The sequence below is a fragment of the Engraulis encrasicolus genome, chromosome 14, assembly GCF_034702125.1.
Source record: "Engraulis encrasicolus isolate BLACKSEA-1 chromosome 14, IST_EnEncr_1.0, whole genome shotgun sequence".
In the NCBI taxonomy this organism is placed as follows: Eukaryota; Metazoa; Chordata; class Actinopteri; order Clupeiformes; family Engraulidae; genus Engraulis; species Engraulis encrasicolus.
Window position 1 is genome coordinate 49,977,533 of NC_085870.1, and position 16,056 is coordinate 49,993,588.

Here is a 16,056-nt window from a genome sequence, read left to right on the forward strand (position 1 = left end):
CACACGCACACACACACACAGTGGTGTGATTCATGACTGTGTGGTTACCACATAATCAGCACAATCAGAGGGGATAAGCAATGCCATATGCGCGAAATGTGTGTGTGTGTGTGTGTGTGTGTGTGTGTGTGTGTGTGTGTGTGTGTGTGTGTGTGTGTGTGTATATGTGTGTGTGTGTGTGTGTGTGTGTGTGTGTGTGTGTGTGTGTGTGTGTGTGTGTGTGTGTGTGTGTGTGTGTGTGTGTGTGTGTGAGAGAGTGTGTGTGGCAAATCTTAAAATTACACAGTATCTGTGTGTGTGATTAGACACCCCCTACTTGTCTGTCTATCTGTCTGTCTGTCTGTCTGTCTCACACACACAGACACAGCCACACACACAGCCACACGCACGCACGCACACACACACACACACACACACACACACACACACACACACACACACACACACACACAGACACACACACACATATGGAGATCCGATTGTTCCGAAACTATTTGTATGAAAAGAAGGAGATTCACACATGAAGATGAATGATTTATAAATAGCCATCAAAAATACAAATATGTTTTTTTAATTTTTAAATATATTTTTCTAATTTGGAAACAAATGTGCTTGACTTTGTGTGTTCAGTCTGCATTATGTACACCATTTTCCTGCATTCGTGGATCTTTTCTGCATTTGTGAATCATATCCTTTGCTTTCGTGTCGATTACTCATTTTGAGACATTCGGAGCGCAATCAGCGCACTGCATGGTCCACAAACACACAGTGCCAGATTTGAATACAAAAGCGAGATACACACATGAAGATGCAAGATTTATAAATAGCCATCAAAAAATACAAATATATATTTTTAACTTTTAAATATATTTTTCTAATTTGGAAACAAATGTGCTTGACTTTGTGTGTGCAGTCTGCATTATGTACACCATTTTCCTGCATTTGTGGATGTTTCTGCATTTGTGAATCATTTCTTTTGCTTTCGTGTCGATTACGGTATTTTGAGACATTCAGAGCGCAGAACAGATCCACAAACACACGGTGCCAGATTTGAATACAAAAGCAGCAATCAACCCCCCTCAATTCACTGATCATCCACTATATGGTAATGTTGGGAAGGCACTGCTCTGGGCACTGTTGCGCAGACAATGCAGTTTCGAATAAAAACAGCGGCACACCACTCAATCATCCACCAGATGGCAGTGTATCTGGGCCATAGTAGATTGGCATAAGAATCCATTCGAATCTATCCATTCCACCAGCATTCGAAGATGAATAGTTCTACGGACAAGATGAATCCGGATGATCCGACAGAAGCTGCCGTAAGTACTTACACTGATTTGTTTAACTTATGGCAGTTCTATTATATCAGAACATGTAATTAAACGGGTATGTGGGCTTTCTCATGAACTGTATAGGACAGCAACGACCAATCTATAACTAGCAGGACCTGACCATTGGATAGAGAGTATGCTAACTTGAGTCGAATTGAATGCCTACTAGCGGGAGGTTTTCCATTAACATGGCAATTCAAGTGAAATATTTCAAAGGATTGCAGTTAATAAAAATAATAACACTTTGGCAGATTTGCACGTTTTATCACGCTAGGATAACCAGGCAGCCACCACCTAGCATTAACTTTGTGCTTAACTCAACTCGAATTCCAGAGTTACGGCATTTTCTTGTTGTAAGGGGTACAAAAATGTAAACCGCAAATAAAATCGTGCAAAAGCATTGCCAACAAAGTAATAAATGATAGTATGCGAAGTCAATTTGATGAAGTGAAAGTAAGTAACTTTTCAGGCGAAATTAGAAAGTAATTGCCTATTGAGCATGCTTCATGTGGACTCAACAGTAAGGGCAAAGGTATGGGAAATGTCGTACCAGGACGTAGTATCGTACCAAAACATAAACATTATCGGTTTGGAGAGAAAATGTCCTGCTACACGAACTGAATATACAATATAGTTAATTCATTGTTGCACTCTGCAAAAGTGACCACAGTCGTGTCTATGTGCGTATTTGTGCTGCGTAGCCAAGTAATTTGTTGAATTTGGGCGGAATTTAGCGCATTTTGGCGGGTTTTGAGAACCTTTTGGGCGGGATTTGGTCAGACACATCTGGCAACACTGCTGCGTAGAGCCACAATCTCGGAGTTCGCAAGTGCCCTAAAACACCACTGTATCCAAATGCTTAGTAGTACAAGCAGCACTACATCTACTACCTGATGTGCTTGAAGCAGCGCTGTCCGACTGCCTTGTGTGAAAGTGTTTGCCAGCGTGTTAATTAGGGCTGTGATTAAGAGAGAAACGAAAGTAAAATGTGCTAGTCAAAACTACAAAACTACCATGCTATATATAAGCCAAGGCATTGGGTGGGGAACCTATGTCCCGTGAGGCTGCTTTATCCGGCCCCTAATATAATTTTAAAGTTATGCAGCTTCACGTGAAATATGACATATTTTGTAAAGGAATAGTAGAATTTACATTTGCAATGTCATAAAGTTACATTCAAAGGACTTAGAGAAGGTGCGATCCGTTTTAAAGGTGGCTGCATTCAATATAGAACTAAAGTGCAAGGGGAAATCCTGGCTTGTGTTCATTGTACGGCCCTTGGAGGAGTTTCAAGTGGCACCTCGAATGAAAAAGGTTCCTCACCCCTGATGTAAGGTATAAGGCAACTATGTTGTCAGAACAGACATGACACAGACTTGGTCCAAGTGTTGCAGTATGCCAACCTCAGATAACACAGGCTTCAGTCGAGTGTGCACGTGTTCAGACAACACAGAATGTAATATTACTATGTTATTATTAATGGCAGCTTTTTATTGTTATTACAGAGGATGCTGGAGACAATGGCCCAGAGCCTTCTTTCGGCATTGGCCAGGGCCAGCTCTGAGTCCGGCATCTCCACCTCAGCCTCCAGTCCCACCCCTATATTCACCCCAACTCCTGGGCCTTCTGCAGGGACCCCCAATCCACCCACCCCCATCCTCACCCCTACCCCTGGGCCTTCAATGGCCCAGAGCCTTCTGTCTACATTGGCCAGGGCCAGCTCTGCCTCCGGCACCTCCACCTCAGCCTCCAGTCCAACCCCTACTTTCACCCCTACTCCTGGGCCAACTCCTGGGCCTTCATGTGCCGCTGGATCCTCTGTCCCTGGGCCTTCCTCCACTGCTGCCAACAGGATCCAAAATGCACTAAAACGGTATGACCAACTCAGTATAAAATAACATTTGATTATTGTAATATACAGAATATTGATATTAATCAGCTTCTCACACTTGGTACACGGGCAAAACATGGTGTATATATACAAAACATTAATGAATTTCTCAAAGTAGCGTCCCTGTGCACAACTACTTGTCCAGGTGCTGGTGATGTGCAGTAAGTAAGTGAGTCAGAGTAAGACATTTGCACAAAATCATCCAAACATAAAGAGGTTTCACCAGCTCCCACAGCTACAGCTGCTTGCAGTGTATTTCTCTCACATCTACAACAGCTGACACCCTCTACTGATAAGTCCCGGGGATAAGCACTGAGACAGTGCAAGCTGATAATTATGTCATAAAATAATGGAAACAGCTAATGTAAGCAAAAGTGTCCTCAAGTTCAAGCCAGCAGTCCAGTGAGGGGGAAAGCCTCTCTCCCCTATAAACAACATGAAAGTTTTAGGCCCAACTCAGACCAAAGCAGGAAAGCGAGGTGGAACAGCAGTAGTGAAAATACATGGAAACAGATCTGTCCTTCCACAACAAAACGGCGGTAGCGGCACGGGTCTGGCCATGCACGCCAACATGGTCGGTGTGAAAGGCTGAGTAGAACACACCAGCTGAGACTAAGCAGAAATCTCGATTTCGTCTCACCCGGCTTTGGTCTTATAGTAGGCTTACTTGACAGTCTCCTTAATATGAGATGGGCCTGACCAAAATCAATCCCACCACATCATGCCAACTAAAGCACAGTTCACAATTGGCAGGCTGACATCTTTTCTATCACATCGGAAAGAAGTCTGATAACCTCTTGGCTAGAATTAATAACTAATACACATTATACACCATGTGAGCTGATAATTATGTCATATATAATGAAACGCAGCCAGCTGCATTTTTCCAGCATTTTAGTGCATGCACAGTGAATCCGCAATGGAAATTATACAGATACGGTCTGGTGTAGATTGTGTCATAGTTTGATGACGCAAAACAAAGAAACGTAATGATGGCTTGTAATAAAAGCAGTGGAAGGGGCTTTTGTCCCTGTACAGCCTAGGACGGCCCCTTATGCCTCTTTTACACTGCCGTTTTTCTGGTAGGCCTACAGCTCGTAACAGCACTACTTGGCCAACACTTTTTGCTTTTGGAATAGGCACAACAAGGCTCAATCGTGGAGCATCAAGTGGCGGACGAGTCGTGCTGTGTCGAGCTGTAGGCCTACCAAAAAACCAGCAGTGGAAAAAAGGCATAGGTTGGATATCGCGTCTTCACATAACAAAACAGGTGACATCTAAGTGGCTCACAGAAGCAGCTGACAAATGAATTTTGGAGACTGAAAGACAAGCTGGGGTGTTCTCCCCCCCCCCCCCCCCCCCCCCCCCCCCCCCCCCCCCCCCCCCCCGCCCCCCCCCCCCCCCCCCCCCCCCCCCCCCCCGCCCCCCCACCCCCCCCACCCCCCCCCGCCCCCCCCCCCCCCCCCCCACCCCCCCCCACCCCCCCCCCCCCCCCACCCCCACCCAAACCCCCCCCCCCCCCCCCCCCACCCCCCCCCCCCCCCCCCCCCCCCGGCCCCCCCCCCCACCGCCCCCCCCCCCCCCCCCCCCCCCCCCCCCCCCCCCCCCCCCCCCCCCCCCCCCCCCCCCCCCCCCCCCCCTCCCCCCACCTCGCCCCACCACACCCCCCCCACCCCCCCCCCCTCCCCCCCCCCCCCTCTTGGACTGTTTACCATGCTTGGACCAGTAGAAATCCAAACGTGACTAGGAAAGCACCCACACAGATTTTTCTCTTATGTCTCTCTCTAATATATCCCATTTGCATTAAGTTCTGTAACTTCCCATCTTTTTTGCAGACAATTTCCCGCAATGTATACAGGGGGGCCAGGGCATAGGGGGAAGGCCCGTTTCAAAACTGCACACAGGCCACCACCCCGCATGACCGATGTCCCGGTATTTGTGCTCCCTGGGCCCACTACGATGACCCCAAAGGGCTCAAGGGAGCTAGAACTCGCCTACGCAGGGTTAGGCAAGAAGGTCGTGGAAGTTCCAGAGAGCGCCAACCATTCTGAGGTATTATTATTCATATAGGAGTGTAGTTCCTTCCCAGGAGTGTTTCACTCTTTTGCAATTCTAGTCAATTTCTTAAAATAAATGTTAAGTTTGTTCCCTATTTTTATTTTGGCCCTCTGTCAATTTGAGTTTTACATGCACTTAATACTCATAGTCGAATTCCTCACATTCTAATTCCTATCAATATGGTAGTTCAAATGTACCTGCAGGCCTGAGTTTGACATCCTTGATTCATCCCGAAGCAAATTCTTAGCACCTTGTGTTTAGCAGCTTTCCCATAACACACAATTCAAGACAATACAAGATATGTTCGTACATTACAAGATATATACTCTGTTTAGCACAAAAATGACTCTTATAACACTGTCTTTGACTTTATTCTCATTGTTGAATTTGTCACCGTATTAGCTACTGAGCAACATTATTCTGACTTGTATCACATCAGATTGTTCTACTAATGGAGGGAGCATTCTCCAAACTGAAACCTCTCGCGGGGAGGTGGTTGTTTCATAAGGCCACAGGTATACAGAATATATCTTAAAGACATTGTATTATTGATTGTGGTGACATCACAATTTTATGTTGCGGTGTGGGAAATCTCCTTTGGTAAATGTTACGTTTCTGTTATAAGGTGGCAGTGGCCAGAGAAAAATAAACACAATCCCGGTGGACTCAGAGGGCTATTCGGGGCGCCAGTTGCGAGTGGCATCCAATAGTGGCAAAAATGTACTATATTTGGTACCTGTCCAGGAGGAGCTGGACACTGCCCCTCTGGCTTTCAGCTCCCCGGAATTCGCCAAAATGCCAAAGGTGCAGTGCAACATCTGCCAACAGGACATCCCTCTGCAGATGTTAACGCTCCATACAGAGGCCCGCCACACAGCTGTAAGTTGTTTTCCTGTTTTCACACAAATTTCACAGCCAATTGGACTAAAATATAGTATATGGTACTATGTATACTGTGTGTTTTCTTTATGATGCTGTATTGTTTTTTTTTTCTCCAAACAACATTGTTAATTGTCATTGGGCCATTAATATTTCCAGGAGGAGCAAACAGACATCATAGATGTCAGTGATGATGCTGATGATCATAACGATGATGAAGATACAGACAGGTACACTAACTATATAACACTTATATATAACACTGTCTATAGCCGGTGGGCCTTGAATCGTAGCTCCTCTAGAAAACAAGTTTCGTTTCTCGAGTGGCAATTTTACTAATACAACCTCACAGTATGTAAAGCAATATTCTGCCAGTTTCCACTGAAAATGTGCACGTTGATCTTATACCTCGTTCAAAAAGAATCCGTGTCGAGAATCCCAAGAAAGCCGACCTAAAACCTCGGGAAAGTGGGCGTGAAGATTTGGTGATGCAATGTCAGATCGATAATTATCGAGGTTGATCTCAGGCGGAAGTATAGAACAACGAGTTCCCGAGCTTGTGTTTTGTATGACGACACACGCATCATCAGCATGGCGCCCATGCATGGAACTAGCATGTAAACAGTATCATAAATGCTAAAATATCATCTTGTAATCACTATCAACAACACCAGTTGATGTCATTCAATTGCAGATGTACATATGTCAGTAATGCTGGTCTCTGCCTGTTTGATTTAGCCTACTTAAGCTAAAATGATATGTCGTGGGTTTGGAGGCTCAAGGTGAGGTGAAAAAAAGAAAAGAGAACCAAAACAAGACACGCATGAATCCCGATGGTTCCGGGGTCTGTGGCGTTCATGTGCCAAACTCCAGAACTCGATTGTGATGTGAGCTGTGTCGTCAGCTGTCTTGAGAGGTTCCGAGCTGGTGAAGGCGACATTAGAGCCTGGCATGACGTCACACAATGCACAGTGAATGGGAAGTCTCAGCCCATCAGTTGAAAAGGGAATATTTATATCTGATTTTAAGGCAGATAATTCACCTAATCTTTGAAACAACGTAGGCATTTCTTTCCTGGCCATTTTGTTGTTACTGGAAAAAATAACACAGCTTGCATTTCTTTACTGACACGTAGTTTTGAGCTTTGATACAGGCGCAGTTTCCTATCGGCTACTTCTGTTGATAGAAAGGGCATTTAATAACCATTTGAAATCACAGACCAAGGTTTCTGTGAATGAAGTAAAGAGAAATTAATATATCACATGTGAGCAACACAAAACTATGTGTAGCTTTTCTTTCTAGTCAGAATTAAGCCAAGCATCAACTGATGCTTCATGAGAGTGAGTGAGTTTTATTTTCTTCAAGCAGGAATCTTTAATTTCTTCACACCAAACACCAAAGCACTGTCAAAGACATGTGCGCCTTCTGACCGGAAAATTAGGAGCTGCTTAGGCTTTACAGACAACTGTTGCGCACGTCTTGCTCCATGAGCATGGCAGGCCCAAAACACTGAACATGCATCTCCCCAATTGCTTTTTAGGTGAATCACATGACTAACTGGGCACGTCATTACGTGATTATTACGAATTAAATTATTTTTAAATTTTTACTCAATTACACATGAAATATAGAAAAAATAAGCATATATAAATATCTTAAAACAAGATAATTATTACAGCAAATAAATTGGCATTCTTTTTCAGCGACAGCTACACTATGCCTGATATGCGGTAAATCATAATGACAAGACTCTTGTCATCTTGCTATAATTAAAAGGACGCACCGTGACATTATAATACCACATTTCTAAAATCCATCTTTTACACTGAGAACTTGTTTTCACATCATTGACATTGCTTCTCTACTCTAGTCTTTCCATAGCTCATCATTTGCTCGCTGTTACCCATTTTTTGCCTAATACTCTACCCCTGTCATCATATTGCTCTATTGCTTTGAAGGAATAAGTTCTCTTTTTCTCTTATGAGAAGTGTTTCCCGACACTCGACCGTGTCGCTCTGTCAAAAAGTTACATTCAGGGTTCTCAGTGGACTAGAGAAGTGGTCGCGAGAGTCATTGTTCACTTACTATTGACTCAAATATGCCTGGCCTGACTCGCGACAGTAATTAATTAACCATTTCATCCTACGTAGTGCCACTTTAAGAGCACCCTTGGTCATTAGAAACACACAATTTTTTGCTTCATTTTAACATGTATGAATTTGTGGCTTAGTCTTAATTTTTCTTAAATGCCATTGAAAAGCCTTTAAAATGTCTTAATTTTAAACCTCTAGACACCTTGTGGAAGACGACACACTTCTTGCGACAACACCCCAGACAGTGGACCTGACGGAGGACGAGGCTCTTCAGCCATGTGAAGGTACTGTCCATAGTAGGGCTGTAGTGATTCACTCAACTCAGGATTCGGTTCATATGCCAATTTTTGACCTATGATTCGATATACCCCACGATTTCACATTAGCCAACATCAACTTGCATAACCGTTTCAATATATTGTTCTCTCCAAATAATACAAAATGCAGCCATTAATGTCTGAAAATGTACCCACAAATGTACCTCTATGTGGAAATCCCATAGGATCACAATCTGCTACAGTGGTCACAGTAGCCATAGTACTCTGTATGTAACGCTGCAGGCCACAGTCTGTGCCTGTCTGTATCGAGGGGAGACAGTGGAGACAGTCAGCACCTACAACAGGCTACAAGTATCTAGGGCAAGGGCGCTGAAACGAGTTTATAAGTGGTGGTGCATTTTTCTTATTTTTTATTTTTTTCTGAACAATACTGCTGCTGCACTCAACTAATTTGTCTGCAGTAAATGTTGAGAAAGCCTCATTTAGGGAGCCCAAACGTGGAGATGGAAATGCACCACTGCATCCCCCTTTCCGGCACCCATGATCTAGGGGTACACCTGGACAATAAATTGGACTGGGCTGCTAATTCAGATGCACTCTACAGAAAGGGGCAGAGCAGGCTCTACTTCCTCAGGAAGCTGAGATCCTTCAATGTCTGCAACAGACTCCTGCTGATGTTCTACCAATCTGTCATGGCTAGTGTCCTGTTCTGCTATTGCCTGCTGGCGGGGTATATGCCTACATTCCTGTCCTATCTTCCATGGTATTTGTTAATGTTTAGCTGTGTGTTGGTTGTGTGTTTGGTAGTGTTTAGCTCTGTGTGTTGAAAGGCATGCTGTGTTTGTGTGAGGTGTATACTGTATGTGAGATTTGAGTGATGGTGTGTGTGTGGGATGTGAGGTTTTGTAGAGTTTGCTGTGTGTATGTGCTAATTTATGTTATGTGTGATGTGATTCACTATTTTCAGAGGAAGTGGAATAAATGGAGGAAAATGTATATCAATAAAAGTAATGACATGTAATAAAAGGTAAACTGAACAGTGAACTGTGACTTTTTCACAGACTGGAAGCTGGAACCTAACCTTGTCAAAGCGGCAAACATTTACCGCAAAGGCCTACTTCATGGTTCCGGCCAAAAAGCTACTCTCCATTTCACTCATGATATGCATGAGGATGAAAAGGGCAGTGAGAGGGCTCTAATATCTTTCTACAAGCAGCCCAGTATCGACTGCAGTCGACCATTTGAAGTCTGCTTGAAAGGTATTTCAACAAACATTAAAACTGTATGATCCGTCAACATGGGTATTAATGCATGTCTCAATCAAAGGACATACTCATTCATGTCAGAGTTGTTACATTTTAACTTACAGTGCAGTCAGGGTATTTGGTCAGCCAATAATTCTGCAAGTTCTCCCATTTAAAATAAGAAAGGCCTGTAATTTTAATCATGGGTAAACCTCAGTAATGTGAAACAAACTGAATAGGGAATCTGATTCTTAAGGAATTTATTTGCGCCACCTATGGTGGCAAATAAGCATTTTATCAAAAACAAAAATGTGTCGTAATAATTTACTATTATTGATAATGACAACAGCCAAACATCAGTAACAGCCCCAAATCTTTTGAGGAGATCTGCATGTAGGAATACCAATGTGTGAAAACCTTGTGAAGACTGTTGTCATCATCAAAACAGGTTATAAGTACTACTTTTGTTTTTGATTAAATACTCTTTTTCCATCATGCTTTTCGAAGATTTTTTTTTTCAATTTGATTTCTCGTTGTTTTTTTTTCTCTCTCTCTCTCTCTCTCTCTCTCTCTCTCTCTCTCTCTCTCTCTCTCTCTCACAGGAGTAATTGCACACCATGGTGGTCAACAGAATACTGTTTGACCCCACTGAGTCTGCTTCCTTTTATTTTGCAGGAGATGCTGCAATGGGGGATGGGGTGAAGCGCCATTTCTTTTCAGCTACTATGGACAAAGTACACTCAGGTCTACACTTGGACTTTGGTGGGTCAATTGTTTTTTTATAATTGTTTCTGCTACTTTGGGATAGAGTGTGTGTGCAGATGGTACATTAGTTTTTCTTTTTTTATCTCCTCAGGCAATTTGGGTGGAAAGACTCTTTTTTTCCTCGGGGAGGCAGACCACCAGGTCCCATCGACCTGTGTCCCTCTTTTACAGGGGGACCTTTTCAGGGTGGTGGGGAGGATCATGGGGCACTCGTTTATAAACGGGGGTCCAGCTTTTACAGGAATGAGCCCCAGCCTGTTCCCTCGAATCTGTGGAAATGAGGAGTTGCCTATCCTGGAGGCGAGAGACTGCCCTGATCTTGACGTGGTGGATGTCCTCAATCTTGTAAGTGTTCATATTTATTTATTTATTTATTTTTTATTTTAAATTCAATAATAATATTGGTCTGGGCCTTCAGTGAATAATTCAATTACAAATGTATTTAATTTCCGTTGCAATTGTTTAACACTAAAAGCTCTGTTTCATATATTTTTAGGAGGAAATAGAGGCTTTGATCGGAATTTGGACACTTGCTGTTTAAGCAAGCTTTTTGGGTTACTGTGGTAGCGTAGTCATCCCCACCACTCTCAATCAATCATTCTTAAAACTGCATTAAACTTCCTTATACAAAGACATGAAAGTTAGCGTTGTACACAGATGCGTTGACCCAAAATCCAAAATACCTGAGAACAGGGAGTGCAAAATGGCAACCAGCATGTTTAAAAAGGAACATGCATTTAAAGTTGCTCTACATGTAATATTTTCAGCAGCTTCTTTACCAAATTCATGCTTCCGCTTCACAAATGTTATCTTTTTCACTAATACTCATCACCATCATGGGGGCATAATATTTGATTTGGTTAGCCATGTTGGACTGCTTTTAATTTTGCACATATTTGTACATTAATTGACATGCACATTTAAAGGGACACTGTGTGAGATTTTAAGTTGATTATTTCCAGAATTCATGCTGCCCATTCACTAATGATACGTTTTTCATGAATAATTACCACCACCATCCAATTCTAAGTATTCATTATGACTGTAAAAATGGCACTTTTCATACATGAAAAGGGGGAGCTTGTCCATGGTCCGCCATTTTGAATTTCCAAAAATAGCCATTTTTAGCAACAAAAATGACTCTACTTGGACCATACTAAAAATGCTAGTTTAATACTTAGTAAACTTTCATGTAAAGATCAAATTTGGCAATAGGCAGCCCAATTTCAATAAGCAGCATAGTTGCAGTACCTTTTTTTACCATTTCCTGCACAGTGTCCCTTTAAGTAATGCTTGTCTTCATTTAAGTAATGTTTGGCAATTGTGTACAATTCCATTTGCTTCCAAGCTTCAAAGCAAGGACGCCTTGACGGAAAAAGAGAAATCAGAGGTGAACGAGCTGGCCATCAGCTGGGACCTCCCAACTGTCACTGAAGATAATAGGAGATGGCTGGCTGAACAAATCCTCCACCATGGGGTAGGTTTGTGGGTCAAAGTGGGTTGCACGCCCTGGGGTGTGTGTGTGTTTGTGTGGTTGTGTGTGTGTGTGTGTGTGTGTGTTTGTGTGTGTGTGTGTTCAGCCCATTCTGTTTGAAAATTGAAGTTCATTGCTCTTGGGGTTGTGTTTCTTTCGGTTAGGTCATAGGTCGCCGTAAAAGCCAAATCAAGCAACTTAGAAGTGGACTACAGGATACAGGCATCCTTAAAATGTTGAAAGAGCGCCCCGAAATGGCTGCTGTCCTCTTCCCCAGATCTGCTGATGCAGAGCTGATTCCAGAGGTAACACCCTGTCGTTTGAACGACTCTTGCAGATGTTTTATATAATAATCAATACGTTGAACTTCGGCTTTTTTCGCACACCTCAGCTGGCAGGTGCGTCGGAGATGGCACCATGGGTCACTCAGCAATAGTTTAAAGAAACTCCCGCACACTGACCATTTCGCTGTTCTTTCTTTAATAAACGACGTTTCGGTACTAGACCTTCATCAGGCCTGATGAAGGTCTAGTACCGAAACGTCGTTTATTAAAGAAAGAACAGCGAAATGGTCAGTGTGCGGGAGTTTCTGTAAAATATAATAATCAGTACAAAGTGGATTCCAAAAAAGTTGCGACACTTGGTATTTTGTGAATTGAATTCAAAACTTTCAATCCATGCATTGCATGGGCAATAGTACAAGATCAACATATCAACTGTCAAAGGCTAAAGTTTTACATTGAGGGAAATATGTGTTAATTTAAAATTTGACCAATGCAACAAATTTCAAAAAAGTTGTGACAGGGCCAAAACATGTTGTAATAGTTGGATAAGTCTACAAAACACCACATGGAAGAACATTTTAAAAGGAACTATACTGGCTGCCAACATGAACGCAGAAATAAAAGACCATCACAGAGAGGCTGTGTCACTCAGAAGTGAATATATTGACAGGCTAATTACTGATCCATTACATCTATACAAGATTGAATTACCAAATTCAGGGCAGGCATATTAGGCCTATTTCTGTAATATAGAGTTATGTGAAATCATTCAGTGAGTTATGAGATCATGAAATACCCATTGCCAGTAAACACACTAATGCCTCTTTTCCACTGCAGGTTTTCTGCTAGGCCTACAGCACAACTCGGCCACCACATTTTGCTTTTCGTATAGGCACGACACAGCTCAATCATGAAGGAAAAAGTGGCGGCCGAGTCGTGTTGTGTCGAGCTGTAGGCCTACCAGAAAACATGCAGTGGAAAAGAGGCATATGACACTCCCACAATAACAGCTGTTGAAAAACTGACCATAAACACAACGTTTGATTAATGCACATGATATTTAACTACGTTGCATGTGGCAAAGACCATTCTAGGTGGATCCAGAAGACGTGGGAAACTGTCCTGATTACAGAATGGAAAACATTTCATCTTTTTTTTTTTTTAATCATGGAGTCATGCACCCTGCAGGTTACACAGAAGATGAATATTTCAACTTGATGTAGTGGTCAGCATATGTGACACTAACCGGGTGCAGCAGTGCCTTGGTTATGGTCTTCTTACTCATATGAAGTAGGGATGCACGATGTCAAAAATTTCGGCCGATACCGATATCCGATTATGATATTGCGGTTTTGGCCGATGACCGATATTAACCGATACCGATGTTTTTCTTTCTTTTAAAAAAAAAAGAGATGACAATGATGCAAACAAACTGAATTTTTGAATGTCGTCTTATTTCCAAAAACACTTTTTAACTCCCTGTGATAATTAGATAAAAAATAGAGACAAAATAGAAGACAAACAGTGAAAGTCATCGTCAAGTCCATTCTTTTAGAATCGTAACATATAAAAAAAAAACTTCTGCGTTAACATCAGCCCAGTTTTACCCATCAGACCGATGTCCGATGTGTTGAATATCTGCCGATATCGGCCGATACCAATACATCTGGCCGATACATCGTGCATCCCTAATATGAAGCATTAAAATGAATGCTGAATGATGTATACAGAGTTTAAACCGCATACATAGCTACCAAGGCATTATATTTTGGAGCACAGCCTATAGATATTGCCCCATAAGGAATGCAAATCGCATTCTCTACTATGTTCCAACAGTGTCATTCCATCATAAGAGTACACAGGTGATAAAATAAATCAGCTTACAGTCAGAATATTCCATACAGTAAGCATAACAAAAAGACAACAAGATGAAGAGCACACCTACCAGTTGAGCTACTGAAATCATGTATTGCACAAAAAAATAATAATGCCATCAGTGAAAGTAATTAACTGTTAAGTCTCCTCCTTTGTCTTATCCAATTTTAAAAGCAATTTATTGACCCTGTCCCAACTTTTCTGGGATTTGTTGCAAGGATCAAATTTTAAATGACCATATATTTTTCAAACAATAATTCTGCTTGGCATTGACAACTGATATGTTGTCTTTGCACAACGCCCTATCTGATTAACAGATTCAATGTTTTTAAAATGAAAGCATTTTGATTTTATTCACAAAATACCAAGTGTCACAACTGTTTTGGAATCGTTTTGTAGAATGCTTGTCATGAAAATTGTTTTATTAAGACATGAATTTCTGACGTTCTATCAGGTCATCATGGAGAAGATCATTTGGCCACAGCCAGACAGTGACGACGACGACGACGATGGGGAAGACATCTCCACTATCTGCAGTGCCACAGCACACCTGAGGCAGTACATAGAAGCAGGTAAAACCTTAGCTGAATGTAGGCATACAAGTGATCTTCAAAGCATGTTTCTTGTCTAATGTGTACTTGTTAATTAGCTTCCTCCTCGCCTTGTCTTATACAATATTATTTTTTCTCAGCCACTTCCTCACAGCTCCGGGAACTAATTACGTTTTGGACAGGATGGCCGGTTCTTCCGGATTTCCTATATGTTGAAGTGGACTCGGCCTTGGAGTTCCCTGCTTCCTCCACTTGTTTCACAACGCTGAAAATCCCGTCCAAGGGTACCGCTGTTGAATTTTCTAAATGCATGGCTGCAGCGCTGAAATCAACCAAATATGGATTTGGACGGGTCTGATTAAAACAAAAAATTTAAAGAAGTTCAACAGCTTCAAACTGTTGTAGTGCTGTTGTTTGAATGCTGGTTTTGAATGTTGAATGAATTGTTTGAATGCTTTCTCCCTCTGCACTCATTACGATATGCACACACCTACATACACGCACTCACACACACACATATTTTCTTAGCTGTCCATCGTGTCCGATGATGACGCTTGTTCCAGGGGGGTGGGAAGGGTTGGGGGTAGGGGGGGTGTTGGTCAACGTTGCTGTTGTTGTTGCCGTTGATGCCACCTCATGTGGCTGTGGAGGCCAATACACGCACTCAGTGTCTTCCTCTTTTCTAAAATAAAGGTTGTTTTATTGGAATAGCATGTGTGTATAAGTTTATTTACGTTTTGTTTACTTTTAAGTTTATTTACTTATTTACTTTTACATACTTGTTTGCTGTGTTTTCAGTGGATTTTCAGACAGGACAAGCATAAAGGCAGACACATGTTACATGTTTTCACAATCGAAGTACCGCTTGTAACAGATTGTAGTGCTTTTGTGTTTTCCTACACGGTTCAGTTTGATTGAAGACCAAAGTGTGAGCAGTGTTGGGCAAATAACATGTTCATTGTAGGAGCTATTAGCAAGATGAGGACTTCAATGAATGATGCTTCGTTACAAACTTTGTCACATAGTTAAATTGCAATTTTACAGAAATATGTAGAACATTGTGTTACCTTTGTTAGAACATTTATTTAAACATGTTTCATAAAACACACAAACTACCATTTCAGTAAGAATGTACTCTCACTTTGGGTCATTTTAAACTGTTCAAGCCATGTCATTCCGATTGCACACACACACAGTATGCGACAGTGTAGCAGCTGTAACTCAATAGCCTAAGCCTGTTAAATTAGACCTATCGCAGCTCCTGCACTGCACCCTACCTGGCAAACCAAACCGTTTTTTTGTTATAAGGAATTACTGAGCAAAGTTTTTT

The 16,056-nt window shown here is 42.1% G+C and overlaps 1 protein-coding gene across 1 annotated transcript in view; it reads right to left on the reverse strand.

The window, feature by feature from the left end:
* foxp4 (forkhead box P4) overlaps positions 1 to 16,056 on the reverse strand; it is a 267,767-nt gene that overhangs the window by 64,119 nt on the left and 187,592 nt on the right. The gene's annotated exons all lie outside the window — the stretch shown is intronic.